This window comes from Cyprinus carpio, chromosome B16 (assembly GCF_018340385.1).
Source record: "Cyprinus carpio isolate SPL01 chromosome B16, ASM1834038v1, whole genome shotgun sequence".
NCBI classification, from domain to species: domain Eukaryota; kingdom Metazoa; phylum Chordata; class Actinopteri; order Cypriniformes; family Cyprinidae; genus Cyprinus; species Cyprinus carpio.
Genome location: NC_056612.1, coordinates 27,845,508 through 27,862,319, shown reverse-complemented (window position 1 = coordinate 27,862,319; position 16,812 = coordinate 27,845,508). Strand labels below are relative to the sequence as shown.

At 38.1% G+C, this 16,812-nt stretch overlaps 1 protein-coding gene and 1 pseudogene across 1 annotated transcript in view; both read right to left on the bottom strand.

Annotated features, from left to right (window-relative positions):
* Positions 1–3,223, bottom strand: part of LOC122140078 — a 192,976-nt pseudogene extending 189,753 nt beyond the window's left edge.
* Positions 1–16,812, bottom strand: part of LOC109051680 (fatty acid-binding protein 10-A, liver basic) — a 677,383-nt gene that overhangs the window by 331,513 nt on the left and 329,058 nt on the right. The window lies entirely within an intron of this gene.

The window sequence follows — 16,812 nt, the reverse complement described above, 5'->3', positions numbered from 1 at the left end:
CTCATTTCACAAAGTTCTGACTTCAGTAAGTTAGAGAAATCAATGATGTCAGCAGGCTGGACCTTTGTCTTGAACTACACGGGGCGAAACCATATGAACCTGAATAAACAGCAACTCTGACATTTACAGGAGAAATTTCACCCCAAAATGAGAAATCGGTCATCATTTTCTTCCCTTCATGTCACACCAAACCACAATGTCTTTTCTTTTCTTCCCTAAACACAACAGATGAAAGAATATCCTGAAATATAACGAAAATGTTGTCAAGTTCCGAACAATCCAAAATCACAAGCAGTATATAACACTTTAGTTTTTTTTTACACACTTCTGAGGTCATAAGAGTTTGTTCTAAGAAACAGGACATCAAACGGAAGTCCTCCACAAATCAGATCAGTCTTTAGACATACTGGCATACTTAATGTAGGCGCGAAAAGATATCTCTTCGAAAATTCACCTTTTGTGTCCCAGTAAGGAAAGTCATTGAGGGTTTAAAGAAATGAGGCTAATAAATTTTCATAAATTATTCTTTTCTTACTAAAGATTGGGTTTTATATACAATGATAAATAAGACAAAAACCTATGTTTGTTTACTACAAATTTAAAAAAAAAATGCAAAAATAAGCAAAAAAAAAAAAAAACAGCAGATGTTCTCCCAGATCTTTAGCAGACGTCTTTACAGATGTAGGCTCGTGCTGTCTGGTAGTTGAGATGCAGACGTTTATTTGATTTTGGTGATAAATTTAGCCAATCCGGCAGAATCGCAAATCATGAAAATCGTGTGACAAACTGTGTTGGCGAGAATTACATTCGTGGTCGCCGCGCGCTGAAGTTACACCAAAAGCTTCAACATCGCACACACCTACACGTTCGCCAGAGCAATCGACGATCTTATAACAGCAATGTTTAAGTATAAAAACAAAACAAGCCACTTTTAACTGCACTAAAGCCTAAAGCAGCAACGCCCACAAACAAAAAGAAGCAAAGTAGCACTAAAGCTCAGGTTGTTTCAGTGTTGGGTGTGCATTTTCAGCTTTACTCATCCCCCTGTGAGAGCACAAAATCTATTCTGACACCAAGAGCTTTCGTTCAGTAGCACAGAAAACAAAGCTCTAACAATCACCTGAAGACAGCCTGCATTACACATATCAGAGCAAGCAGACCGAAGGGTGGCTTTTATCTGGATTCAACCACACAACACACCCGTCCAGTGTCAGTTAGGAAAGTTGACACAGCCCAAGCAGTCATTATCTGCTTCATACAGGCTCTATGGATTCTAGCTTACTGGATGTTAAGAAATCCAAAAGTACGGGGCAAGGTGTCACACATTCTTTATATGGGGCAGCTTTCTTAAGCTTCTTTGTTGGCAAGTGTGGTTGCATGAAATGTTTTGGCATTTCCTATAAGCATTTCATCACTCTTTCAGTCTTCGTTCATATGCCTATATATGTGCAAGAACGAGTGGTGACAACATGCCCAGCTACAGGGCTCAATGTGTGTACAAATCTATTTTTCCTGTGCAATGACAATTATTAAAGGCACAATCCACTGGAGTAACTCATCTTACAGGTTTCAAAATCTAGCAGCCTTTCAGCCTACACAACTGGAAGCCTATTTCTGAAATATAACTAAATCAGTTAATAAGTCACAATCTATGGGTTAAAAAAGTCAGGAATTATGGACAAGTGAAAATTATTAAACAACATAAAAAGTTGTGAAAAATCTTTTCCATGACATGAAAGTGTCATTTTCTGTTGGATTATGTCAATTTCCAAATTTTATGGTCATAATTTCTGACCATAGTATGTCATAATTTTTACATTGTTTCCATAATTAGGACTTGGTACATCATCCAATCTAAACTTCATCTTAAAATATGTGTTAGAATAATCCAATCAATTTTTAATTTTCTGCATAATTTGAGCATGTCATAATTCCAAACTTCTCTATCTCAGAATGATAATCATTTTATCCTAGTCATTTTTCACTTTGTCATAATTCTGACTACTTAAAATATCCCTAGTAATACGTAGTTAGTATGGCCCTAATTTATTTATAAAACCTTTTATATCACAATTTGTGACTACTCACAATAACAGTATGTCAAATTTCAATTTTATCTCATAATTGACATGGAGGGAGTATGTCATAATTTTGACTTTTTTTTTATGACTTATGCATTGACTTAGTATGGTCAATTTATAAGTATGTTTATTTCATACTTAGAGATGACGTACTGTGATAATGTATTACATTTTGTGTGATAATTCCACACTTTTTACCTCTACAACTTTACGGCATGAAATAATTTCGACTTCTATATCTCATATTGTTCCACAGTCAATTGTTTTGCTTTTTTATGAGCATAATTTATAACCTTTAATACATCAGAACTCCGATTTAAATACAGATAAACGAATAATAGGTTTATTTTTGTGTATAATTTGACGAACGTTTTATCTCACATTATTTCGACGGTTGATTATCGCATAAATTACGACTTGCTTGCATGTCACATCAGTTACCAAGCTAGATGTGGCAGAGACTGACAGCAGGATCATCTCACGCTCCTTTAACTTTTCCCAAACTTCTCCCTACGCTGAAGCGTCTCGGTAATCGCGATTGAGGTTCCCTTGTTCTTCCCCAAAGCTGGTTTGAGCAGCCACTTTTAATACGCCTCATAAGCTTGTTAAGCGGCTGCGCCGCGTTCACCCGTTCATGAGCGGCTGCCGAGGGGTGACCACGGACTCGTCTATGGCCGCCGGTTCCTGCGCCCCCCTACGGCCGGACAGTCCTCTCGTCCTGCGCTCTACTCCCAACAGATCTCTCCACGGTTCATCGCTCCAGGGTGACCGAGGGCTTGGGCGGCTCACTTTGAAGCTTGACATTCGCCCCCTCGGCCCCCTTTAAACCCGCCAAACGCAGATGCTCTGGATCCCCTGGCACCTATACCTTTTTGTTGAAATGCTCATTGTCGGAGCCACAACTGTCAAACCCGCGGGATTCCTCGTGTCCTTGGAAGGAGGAAGATTGCGGCTTGAGGCGCACGCTGTCGGAGAAAGAAGATAGTGGGACCTCGTTGCCCTCTCCGCGAAGACACATGAGTAGACCAACCTCACTTTCCAACACGATTCAAGGAAAACATACATAAACCCACGAATTGTCTGAGACAAGACGAATCCCCATTCCCGCATCGCTGATACACCGGTAACTTTCGGAACACCATTTATAACTCTACCACTTACGCGTGACTGCCACGACGATACACATCCTAAACTTGCTTAGATAGTCACAAGCGACGGCGGCAGCCGGTCAAACTTCAACCTCTCCTGGTCACAGAGCCTAAATCTTCCTGAATCCTGATCGATTTAAGAACCAACAGGTGGCGTCAACACATCTGCGCACAACCAACAACAGCGGTCATTGCGCGGCTCTTACGGCTCTCAAAAACCAGCTTCCTGTAGTGTCAGGCAGTAGGCAAAATCTCATCTGTGAGATCGGCGAGATGAGGATAAGGTCTTTTAAATTGCCAGAGCAATCAAGTGGTAAGCACAGCCAAACTCAACTACGCACTGTTAATGCCCATCTAGGACACTAAATTGAAATATATGGCATTAATGTACTCTATCAAGTTAATAGCAGGCATTTAAGAGGCATTAATGATATGCTCGGTCCACAAGACATTCATTAATGATTTTAAAAACGTCCTCAATAAGGCAAGCAAAGTGCCGCAAACACACTGCTTTTCTGAAAATGGTGACAATTGGATGGGATTCTTTATCCTTGGTTGTACCGTTTCGACAGTGTCTGCTATGACTCCCTATGAATCATCTTGCATCCTTTTAAAAAGTTAAAGCAGGCAGGCATTTTGTGAAATCTATATTGTAGTATTCAACAGCCTGACATGTGTCAATGATGGCATATCTAATGGTCCTGCAAACACACTGAAGCTGATGATGACCTTTATGAACTTAAAGAAAGCAGGCATTAAAGTGACCCAATAGTAATGTGGATGTATCAGCACATCAAATCACAATACGTACCCAGGCGGGGGGGGGGGGGGGGGGGGGGGGGGGGGGGGGGGGGGGGGGGGGGGGGGGGGGGGGGGGGGGGGGGGGGGGGGGGGGGGGGGGGGGGGGGGGGGGGGGGGGGGGGGGGGGGGGGCGCGTCGGGCCTAAAATCATACAGCTTTCTGAAGATGATGCGGCAACTAGAAGACTAAACTGAAGCTTTCTCCTGAACTGAAAGTGTCACATTCTTGAATATTAAAATTAAAAGGCAAACATCAACATTGGTTAGCACACAGAAATGGCTCTTTCTAATTGATGCTGCACGCTGCTGCTGCTTGCTGTTGGTGAGGATGATGAAATGTTAGAGTACTCATGGCCAAACAGAACAACAACTAAAGTTTGAGTGAATGAAATATGACACATCTCAGCCAACACCGCCAAAACTGGCAACATCATGGGTTGTTCCACAACATCTGTGCGCTTTTGGCACGTGTGGCACACCACTCTCAAGGACACAAGAGCTGGCTCAAAAGCCATCCAGAGATCAAATCAAGAGAGTCAGCGAATGCGACGAGACCCTGAAATTCGGTCAAAAGTGGTTATAAAAAACTTGTTGGTTTGCTGCTCTGTTTAAGCGCCGTGTTGCTGCTCAAAACTCTCCCCTGTGGGCTCCGAAAGTCTAGCGTCCAATTGCGTTGAAGAAGTATGTCTGTTCTCGTAAAACGTGATCGACAGCTGGATGGATCATTCTTCGGAAATGTGACCTAATGAAAACGACGCTCCTGCCGCGTCTTCCCATTACTGCGCGCGCGCCTGAACATCGCCAGAGAGAACAACGGAAGAAAGGCAGATGCGCTGGGTGTCTCGTGGTGTAAACATCTTGATATGAAGCCGTTACGATCCGCGAACAGGAAGGAAGCAGAGCTCTGTGACTCCGCGGCTATCCTGGGCGGTCTGCTGCAAACATGCTGATCAGCAGCGGCGAGCCGAGGGGGAGCGAGTCATTAACGGCGCCAGCGCGCTGGGAGCGAGCCGAGACATCCACCGTGTGGCGGCGGGCTGGGGTACTAAACTATCTTATCTAAAAATAAAAATACATTTGCACATTTTGCAAAGGGAATTATAAGTGGTAAGTTTTAGCATTATACTGTATGGTTCGGAGAGAGAGAGACCGATTCATTTTAACCCGAATCGGCGTTCGGTGAACCGATTCACAAAAGCGTTCCCAGAACATTTGATGTTCGTTGCAGACTTACTCACGTTTAATCATTATGTTTTCGTTATTATGTTAGATAGGTTGCGTAGAAAAGCTGTTTAGGCTGTCGTCCAAACTATTGCTATATTTGTTTTTATCTGCAAGCTATTCAAAAACTATAAAAATACCAAAGTTGTAAATAAAATGTTTTAGGTAAAAAAAAAAAAAAAAAAATATTGAAAAAAAAGGAAAATTAAAATGGTGAATGTCGCCATAAGATGCTTAAACGTGAAAAACTATTTAAGTAAATTGTGAAATTTAGCAATTTCTTTTCTGAGTTGTAAAAAATTGTTTCTACACATTTTTTTTTTTTTCTTACATGATACTATTATATAGTCAGACGATTAATCACGATTAATCACATATAAAAAATAAAAGTTTTTTGTTTGCATAATATATGTGTCTACTGTGTATATTTATTATCATGTGTAATGCAGGAGGGCAAATGTTATATATATATATATATTTAATCCATCATATATATAGAAAGTGAGGGGGGACAGATAAATATATATATAAAACATATAACATTACAGTATAACATTTCTGTAATCTATATACCAGTCAGCAATTTTGAAAATGTAATAAGATTTTTAATGTTTTATAAAAGAAGTCTCTTCTAACACCAATATACATTTATTTGATCTAAGAAGTACAGCAAATAGTAAATATTGTGAAATATTTTATTTAAAGTAACAGCTTTCTATTTGAATATATTTAAAATGTAATTTATTCTTGTGATCAAGCTGAATTTTCAGCATTATTCTCAGTCTTCAGTGTCACGTAGCTAAATCCTTCCTGATATGCTTTGATTTGCTGATTAGAAACCTTTGTGTGTGTGTGTATCAACATTTAAAACAGTTGAATACATTTTCCAGGATTCTTTGATGAATAAAAGGATCCAAGATCAGCGTTATGTAAATAAAAGCTTTTGTAACGTATACCATTCAAGCTTAGAGTCAGTATAATTTTTTATTTTCACGAATAAATTATATAAATGAATACTTTTATCTAACAGGATGCTTTAAATTGATCAAAGTGAACAGTAGACCTATGTATAATGTGTTACAAAGATTTCTATTTCGAATAAATGCTGTTCTTCCTGAATATACTTCAAAGATACTGAAAAATTCTACTCAGGTGTTTCAACATCATCATAATAATAAATGATTTTTTTGAGCAGCAAATCAGAATATCAACATATGATATCTGAAGTATCGATGTGACTGGGTAATAATGCTAAAAATGTACTTTGAAATCAGAATAAATTGCATTTAAAAATATATTTAGATAGAAAACAGTTATTTTAAGAATAAATTGCATTTAAAAATATATATCTACCTGGTATAACGTATATAAATACACACACATGCATGTATATATTTCCAGAAAAAAATATGTTTATATATAATATATATTTATTTATTATATAAATATAGACATGTAAATATTTTCAAAAATACTGTTGATATTGTATTTATATATGCATAATAAATATGTATTGTGAAAAAACTTTAATAGCGATTAATTAGATTAATCGTTTGACATACTAATAAAGAAGCTAATTATTTAATGCTGATTAATAGTGTGGTAAAATCGTTAACAATGTTGATTTACACTCTTTATTTATGTGCAAATAGATCATCCAGTTCGACCGATCACATTAAAAAGATTTCGTTTTAAGAATGAATGATTCGCTACATGAACCGGGCATCACTACTGTTTCACCTCATAACAAGTGCAGAGCTGCTTTACTGTTTACTTAGAATAACTCTTCTTCTTCTGCTTTTAGTTCAATGTTAATTTTTCATGCCAAAACAGTATGTCCAATGGATGGTACTATGGCAATATTGTGAAGGAAAAAAAAAAACTTATAGCATTATTATTACGTGTCATCTCGAATAAATTTTGATTAACGCTCATTGAAAACATACCTCAGGTAAAAACATTTTCTAGTGATGCAAAACTGCTTTAAAAACACATGCTTTACAGCCTCTGCAAAAACACATTTTAGCACTAAAGCCTTGTTTTCTTCTGCAAAACATTACATCTTGCTTTTGACTGATGGGCCAAACGCATGCAAGACACTCATAACTCAGTATGCACCACGCATAATTCAATATGCAAAATCCCAACTCAAGGTTCTTAAAGTCAAAGTGTTTTCAACCATTTTGCTCAAGAAAGTAATGCATATTACCTGCGGTTCTCAATTCTTCTCATTCATCTCAGTGCATGTTTCTTGGCTGGAGCAGAACATACTCAATCTGCCATCGTTGCTCATGTGCTCAGGTTGTTTTGAGTCAATCACCTGAACATTTCCATGTTACAAATCACTATAGGGCACAATTAAGTATAGGTCTTTGATAACCGCTGGTTGTATTTGGATCAAAACACAATTTTAAAGTCATTTTGAATGGTTGGCTTAATTGAATCCAAAGAAAAAAGCTTTGTTCCTAGAAAATGCAGCCAATGGGCCTTACAAAGCCCAACCAAGCCAAAGTTTTTGCTAACTTCCCTTCAAAATCCCTCACTTTCAAAGGTCATATCAGCCAATCAGATGATAGTTAAAAACTCTGGGAATATTCCTGGCGGATTGGTTAAATCAGCACCGCATGCTTTATATGACATCTTCATCAAATCTGAGTCTTAAGAGAGTATAATTAAAAACAAAGTTTCCAAAGTCTAATCCATTGCATTTGCTTATTGTGAGAAGGGCCTGTACAATGTTTAATCACTCCTCCTCTGCAGCTTTATCTAGATTTACCTGGGTGTAGCTAAACCAAGCCCATTCCACAAAATTTAAGCGTAATAACAACCTGCAAATCAAGGTAGCGATCAATACAGAAATTCAAGCAGATTTTCCAATCAAACCAGACAGGGAACAGAGAGCAGTTTTTCCCGTAACAAAACAAGAAGACAGATGTTCCCCGATTAATCAGGTGTTGATCATTAAGAAAAAACAACCAACCACAGCAGAAACAAAGTTAGTTAAGAGGAAAGGTCAAGAGAGAAAAAAAGTATAAAGATGCAACCGACGGCAGAGAAATTTCCATTAAGCTGCTGATTGTTCCGGTCTCCTGAGGCTGACTGTTTACAGGCCATTCCTAATGGGAAACCTAAGCTTATTTCCAGCACAGGATGTTTAATTCTAGGATGAATGAGATTTAAGAACTTACTGTGGAAGCGACCTGCTCTACAAAACCTCACCACAATAAAGCTTGATGCTTTGATTGTACATGATATTTTGAGGGACAGTGAATCTTCACTTTCTAAACATTTTTTCATATGGACAAGTCATATGAGTGTTTGGTGGCAATGCTCCTCATTTATCATGAAAACATTTCAGTAAATAACATTGCATATGATTCATCCTCTTTACACACACACACACACACACACACACACACACACACACACACACACACACACACACAAAGACATTTAAAGGAATAGTTCAAAAATGAAAATGTGCTACATAAAAGGACTCTGGTGGGCCATGCAAGATGTAGATGAGTTTGTTTCTTCATCAGATTTGGAGAAATGTAGCATTGCATCAGTGTCTCATCAGTGGATGCTCTGCAGTGAATGGGTGCTGTCATAATGAGAGTCCAAACAGCTGATAGAAACATCACAGTAATCCACAAGTAATCCACACCACTCCAATCCATCAGTTAACATCTGGAGAAGACAAAAGCTGAAGCACATCCAGCATTAAGATGTTTTTCATTTCAAACTGTTGCTTTCAGCTAAAATATGATTCCATAATCCATACGCTTCCTCCAGTGAAAATGTCATCTGGTCTGAATCAGGAGAGAAATGTGCACAGAATAAATACAAAGCCAAAACAGTCTAAAACAAATCTAAACAAATAAGTGGCTGGATTTTGATGTGACTTTTTCACTGAAGGGAAGCATTATTATGGACTCATATTTTGTCTAGAAGCAACGGTTTGAAGTTTAAAACGTCTTGATGGATTTGTTTTAGCTTTAGTCTTCTCCAGATCTTGCAAACAACCAGCTTTTCACTATACATACTTGTGGATTATTGTGATGTTTTTATCAGCTGTTTGGACTCTCTTTCTGACGGCACCCATTCACTGCAGAGCATCCAAGTGATGCAATGCTACATTTCTCCAAATGTGATGAAGAAACAAACTCATCTACATCTTCGATGGCCTGAGGGTGAGTGCATTTTCATTTTTAGGTGAACTATTCCTATAAAACACTGAATTAAGGATGTCTGCCGGAAAGGGTTACCCTCTGGGCATGAATTGGAAATGTTTCCCAAACGCTCAGCATGAAGCATAAAATACTCTCTGTATGCAGACTTTCATTTTAGTTTTCATTTAGTCTGATTCATCGTTTGAATATCTCAGTAATGGATCTAAATATCATAGAGAAGACACTTATCTAGGCACTCAAGAACAATCTGGGAGACAAATAGGCGCTATCTTGATGCAAATAGGTCACATTAATCTCAGCAACCACATCAAGTTTTCGTTTCTGTCAGATGACAGGCAGCTGAGTCCTGGCGATTTAACAGCATCCAAACAAGAATAGAAAATAAACAGCAAGCGCTGCTGTGTGGTCCTAGAACAATTTCACTCGCTTGAACTCCGCAGTCGAGTCTGCCGTACTCAGAAACTTACGGGATCATGAATGTTAAGAGACGCGGAATCTAGCTGATTCGTTTTAATGCTCACGGTCCTTAATCAAAAGCATATGAAATGGATGAAACATGGAGTTTTTATCACTTAACCTCCTGCCTTTAGTTTGAGGCGGTTTAGCAGCATTAGATGCACAATCCAACCTACTTTAGTGAGTGATGATCCCAAAACCAATAGGTTTTGCTTTTTATATATACTTTTTCAGAAAAGCATAAAATGATCCATCATGGAATCGTAGGTAGGTTTTAAACCTCCTTAAAAGGTGAAGTGCAGCCTATCCCCACCCTCACAAGTCTTGACTTTCTTTGACCAAACCCATGAAAGTGATTTATGAGTGGGTCATGTATACATTTTGTTTTAATTTGCATAACTCATTGTAGCAATAGTTCATAACATATATGTTAAAAGGCCCTATGATAGTAGGTATATTTTTAGTGTTATTTTGGCAGGGCTGGCGAATTAATATACTACTATAATTTTTGTAGAAAGTTTGAATTAGATTTTATTTTTATTTTTAATTTAGGCATTAAAGTGCACTATCCAAACTTAAATTGTTGTAATTTTATAGACACTTACCTCAATAGACCTAAAGGTTAGTCTCTTTTTAAACAAGAGTACTAGTAGATTTTGGTAAAAGGTTAAGATTTATAATTTTTTTTGTTTCAAAAGTTAGCTTATCAAAAGTTATAAAAAGTTTAAATGTATACCGTAAATAAAAATCAGCCATATTGGAATTTTGGTTTATAAATATTTTTTGCCATGTAAATATGTTTTTACTCTTAAAATGGTATAAATTTAAAAGCCTTGTGTCTAAATAAGTTATAACCTAAATTTGAAGTTGATATGAAAAAAAATGGGGATAAGCCCTTTATAGATTTTTTATTTAGGCTGGCGCACAACAAAATGACAATAATGGGGAGCCATCAAAACTCCTTTGAAGTTGGTTTAATGAATTTTTCTCTAGATTTTCTCTGGTCAATATAGCGGTCTATCTAAAAATAACCACCAAATATGGAATCCCTGAGACTCAGACCTTTCCAATGGATATGTTTGTTGCCAAGATTTATAAAAGAAGCCTTTGATTTTAAAGACCGCAATGCATTTTGTAATATGATGACTTGACTCCGCCCAACAAGGGGAGAGGAGACCACCATAGGATTTTAAAGTACCATTTCCATGAAGTAGCATATTAATGTCCTATTTCATAATGGTTTTCAGAGATGAATCTTGGGCTTCCTAAGCTTTCAAATGATATATAATTTGGCGATGATTACTAGAAGATTTTTATAGAGAAAAGTACAAAAAATAAAAGAAAGAAAGAGGGAAGTAAAGTTTGCCCCATTGGTAGGGGATAGTTTACAAAGCTGGCGATAAGCAGCTTATAATGTATAGTCGATAAATGAGAACTCCTGCCTTGGCAATAGCAGCAATGATAAAATCAAAATTATTACAAAAAAAAAAATGTAAATGAAAATTATTTTACTTCCGTTTTTAACGAGCGGTAAAAAACCTTTCTGGGGAAATCTCACTACTTTATTTTGATTTTTATATTTCCAGCTTATAGTAGGGAGGTTGAGTTCGCTTCTTTTTATCAAGCTCAAAACATTTAGGAAAAATATCCAAACATTGTTCTCGCCAAAGTTATCATTAACTACCAAAAAAAACCCCTTCAAAATAGTTCCATTCTAAGACTAAAGGTGCAGCCCTGTTATACATTAAACCTGCCCAATTTGTTCATGAATTTGATGTTTATCTGTTAATCTGGCTAAAGCGTGTATTCAAACAAAAAGGTTGGAACCGCCTTGGTTCCAGGTCTGCTTTAACTCCTGGAGCAGGTTCCCACCTCATTATTTCGATTGAATGAACAGCAGCGCCCTGCTGCTCGAGCCAGCTTCACATCCCAGCATGGATCAAACCACGTTGATATTTCCGCATCAGGGCTGCATTTTATTAACTTGCAGGCCCTGACGCCCAAACTTCGATTTTCTTTGAATTATATCCCATTTTTGAATTAACCGCTACATCATCTTTCTAAAGTGGACCTCAGGATCCGACATTTTTGCATTTACACTATACACTGCTGAAACTACCAAACCCACTTTGACCTTTGAAAAGGAAAGCAAACAGCGGAACGAAATACAATGACGCAGATGGTACCAATATTTATACAGTGTTTCGAGCCTGGCCAACATTTCGGAAAAGTCACCAAAAAAATCCAGCAAAACATTGGTCCGGCACGCGCCATGGAGAAAAAAAGGCCAAACCCGCGCTTCCCTGAAGGACCCTCATTGAAACGTCTTCAAACACGGATTTATTTCTTGTAACAACCCCTGCATTTTGCTCGTAACCGTCCTTTTTCGCTTCAACCCTTCTTGGCATTGGCCTCACCGTATCCTTCCGGCCTCCATCGGCGCTTATATTGTCATGTGATTCAGTTTGCAGGTCCGTCTCGAGCGATCGTCACTTTTTAATGACGCATGACCTCGATTTCACGGGGAATATCCCGATTCATTCGGCTGGCGCGAGCACACGCAAATGACGCATCCGGATTCATATCCGATTATTTACCATTATATGAATGATATAGCCCGAACCCTGACCGAGAAAATCGAACCAATGCGGTTTTTCCGGCTTGCCATCGTCACTGGTCAGTATCCCTGATCCGGTGCCAGCATGATATGGAAAAAATCGGAATCAGCCTCACGCTGGAAACCCAGCGCATGTAAACAAATAAAGAGAAACCCCAGGTGCTTTTGAAGCAACGAAAACTTGAATCCGCGTATCTGACGGATGGCCATGTTAGTTCTGGTGAATGCTATATTTTAATGCCGAAGTGACTCAACAACAATAGTGAATCTGAAAGTCATTAATTGCTATCATACCATATGTATCATTTAAATATCACTATTTTAAAAGGTGTGCATAAAATAAAACATTTTATTTGCACTGGAAATGACAAATGAATTTAGTCTGGTCAAACAGAGAGAGAAAATAATACATTATTAGATTATATAAACAGCGGCGATAGAATAAATATCTCAGACAAACCCAGCCTCGCAATACAGGAATCTACGCAAACAGATAGACCCATTTCTTACATATCGGGAAGCTAAAATCCACATCATAGTCTGGCGAGTAAAATCAACCAACACTTCTCCAGAATTCTGCCTGGTTTTATTTATTACATGACCTTGCTGGTTTACCCCAGAGAGGGTAAAGTCTCCAGCGCTAATGTAGCAAATGTTCACCAAATGATGGCTTAATTTCTATTATTGCATTTTAAAAATGATTTGTTTTGAAAGGTTGTTCATGATAAAGTGCTTTAAATGGCTTCTAAATCTGCGTTTAGAAACAAAAGAGGAAAGCCGGTGCCTCACTTATTATGAAACTAGACGTAAGGCGCAACAAATTAACAGATTGTTCCTTTGACTTGCATTTGCGTCTTTAAAGAAATACCAGCACACAAAATAGTTCTACGCACATTCTATTATAGCCTTCATAAAAGTCATTCTCACTTCAGGAGCCGGCCATGCTCTGAGAGCACATAGTTCTTCAGACAACCATGGAATCAATAATCAATAATGCAACAGCAAGTTTCTGAGAAAATACCGCTGGAAATCTAAAGCGTAAGTTGAATATTTGAAAATACACGTGTCATTTCTTGTAAACCCAGTTCTTTCAAAAAACCGGGGGGCTTTTGAAGGTTAGAGTGATATGATGGCAAAGTCTGAAAGGGCATGGCCTGCATGGCTTCCATGTCCCGATTCTTATTAACAATCGCTATCATGAGAGCAAGCGGGTGTTTGGGGGGTGTCTTTCTTTAGCCGGGTTGGCATGGAAAATCAGATGAAATGAGCTCGGGGTTACGAACCTCCTCAACTTTGAGTCGGGAGCCAAACAAAAAAAAATTGAAGATAAGCACAGACCGCGACTTAAGACACGCAAAGAAATTACGAACATGGGTTAAGAAGCTTCAGATCTGAACAGCAACAATAGATCTAAACTTTGATCCGCATGATCAGCATACGAGGACAATTGACAGTTTACAGTCATGGAAGATGCATTAATAAAACGATCGCGTGTGTAGCTTCAACACATGAAATACAAAACTCCCGTGAAAAAAACCCAATTGCAAAACCAGGCAAAGCAAAAAAAGCAAATTGTTTCAAGAAGCTAACATCAAGCATAGGAGGTCTGGTAGCATATAGGGGCTTTAGTGAATATGATATCGAAAATTACACAATAATTTTTAACTGGGCAATCAAAAGAACCCAGCGGCAAAGCAACATAGAAAGAAGCTGCATACATACGGCGACGAGAAGACAAAACTAATGCATGAATTTTGTTAAATATACAGGCAGAATAGGTATTTAAAAAAAAAAAACTCTCTGAATCATCAGACTGAGGGCAGATCATTGGCATTCAGCCTGCTTCCAAAGGCAATACAAAAGTTTGAATAGGGGTCAGTAAAATTCTGGCCACTATTTAAAGCACACGCTCGCGGTGTTGTTACTAGGTAACTGGTTAACCGCAAACCAAAATCATAGGAAAGTTTAAATAATAAGTTAAACAATGCAATAATCCGGGGAAACAAAATTTATGAAAACCATGAGAGAAAGTAAATGCATACGATAAAAATATTGATGATGAATTGATGAAAAGGCGTATTTTATTTCAGATGATTTCGCCAAGGGCAACATTTATGAAGAAGAATTTAGTTTTAATTCCGATGCAACTAACACTAATAATAAAAATGAATAAAAACAATTTATATTGTACAAACGTCCCCGTTGAAGTCTACAAGAGCAAGATGAACATTGTTCAGGGTACTTTAAACCCGATTTCCTATAAAATGAATCATAACTGACAAGTGATCACTTGTACATTCAAAAATCTGACTACACATGTATTTTTAAAAAAACAAAATATTAAAAGCAACAAAAGCAGCCTTGATGACGGGCTAAATAACATAAAACTAAAATACTTACAAAATAAAAACTATATTGTTATAGTATAAAACCCCAAACCCTTCCAAACAATGACACCAAAGACAGCAAGCTTATTAGGTAACCACTTTCCCAATAAAGCATATAAAAATAAACATAAAAAAACTAACCACTCAAGCATAGTACGGAGAACTGTAAATAGCAGCTGAAAGTAACACTGGTTATCACAACACAAAGCTGCATAATTAGATTTCTTGATTCTAAACCACTGGAAACAGAATGAGCATACTATAGTTTAATAGGGCAAATAAGGCCGAGTTTAATGCATGAATATAGAATTCCCCATTTTCTCTCAAAATGCTTTATTTTTTAAATGTTCGGCCTTCTATTCCCGTGCAAAAGCTGACGTGAATACTGCGGTCGATCTATACGTGCACCTTAAAACCTGACAGCCTCTGCTCCTAGGTTACATCAGATAATGACGGCTTTGAGCATATCGCCAAACACACCACAGGGTCAGGCTAAGAAAAAAAAACAAAAAAAAGAAAAACCTAAAATCCCAACCTCAACCGCCTACGCACCCTAAACCTCTTCTCAGAAGGCCACAGTAAAGAACTCATCGGCTAGCACCGGTCAGTTAATACTTCCAAAGTACTGAATGGTGATTAGACATCCGTCGTGGATCTTTAGAATTTCTACGACTGTAAAAATATTTATAGACATGATTCTACCATCATTCAATGATCTAAAACAAGACCAATCTAACTCGTGCTGTTGGCAACGCACATAAGGACTATTCTGACGCCTGATATATTACTGATTCTTTCTAAAATACGCAATGCACCGTCGCGGCCATGCAGAGAATCAAGGCCAGGTGTTGATATCCGAGCGTTGATGGGCGAAAGGCCTTTGGGAAGGGAATGAATTCATGATAATTCATACTTCGGTGACTCTGGCATAGCTCCTTCCGGTATAATCAATCGATAAAGCCGCTGTTTGGGCAAGGGTCTGCGAACACAAATTCAATATTCTGCCGAAACCGCGGAACCTACCACTGCGCCTGCTATCACACGGGGCAGTAGAAACGTGTGTGTGGGTGTGGCGTGAAAAACGCTAGAGCCACATGGTGATAGGGTTTCAGGGAATAGTGATTCATCTGCGGCAGTTAATAAGCGATAATAATCAACCCAAACATAAGTGTCATCACTGTTTTGCTTACCTCAGTCTTCCTAGATAATATCAGGATCTTTATTAATTTGAAAACCTCACCATCGGCCATGACCTAGTCCATCCTCGCCACTGACTTACTCTCAGGTCATAAGTGCTATCCCCTGCCAGGCTGGCTCGGTATATCATTTGACTGATTCTTTTTCTGCATAATTTCATCTCTTTATTCCCATAATTTTGATCTCCTCTTTCTTTTGGTCCCCATCTTCCACTTTCATCTCATATATCTATAACTCTAATCGGCATATCCAGCACTGATCGTTGCATTTTACTAATTCTGACCTCAGGTGTCAAGCTGGATTCTGGGTCAATTTCAAACTTTTTATCCCTATAAAAGAAAATAATCCTTCACCGGAATACCTGACCTCTGACCTCGATGGAATTTGACCTTGCATGGGTTTTTGTGCTAAATTCTAGCATGTCATAATTCCGAATTTCAGTGGCTTCCCCATATTTCGATGTTGTATGGTCATTATTGGGTTTATCTCTATAGTCATGACTCCGGGAATCTCATGATTTTTAATTTGAATTTATTTGTATTTTCTTATCTCAGTATTTTTGACTGTCAATTCTTGTCTTTTTTTACAGTATGCCCTCAGGCGTTGGCATATTTGAGCACCCATTCTGCTAATTACCCGTGACGGTTCGTACCTTGATAGTTTCTGACTCATGGCCTAACTTCACGCTTTTTGCTCTTTATCTCATAAATAG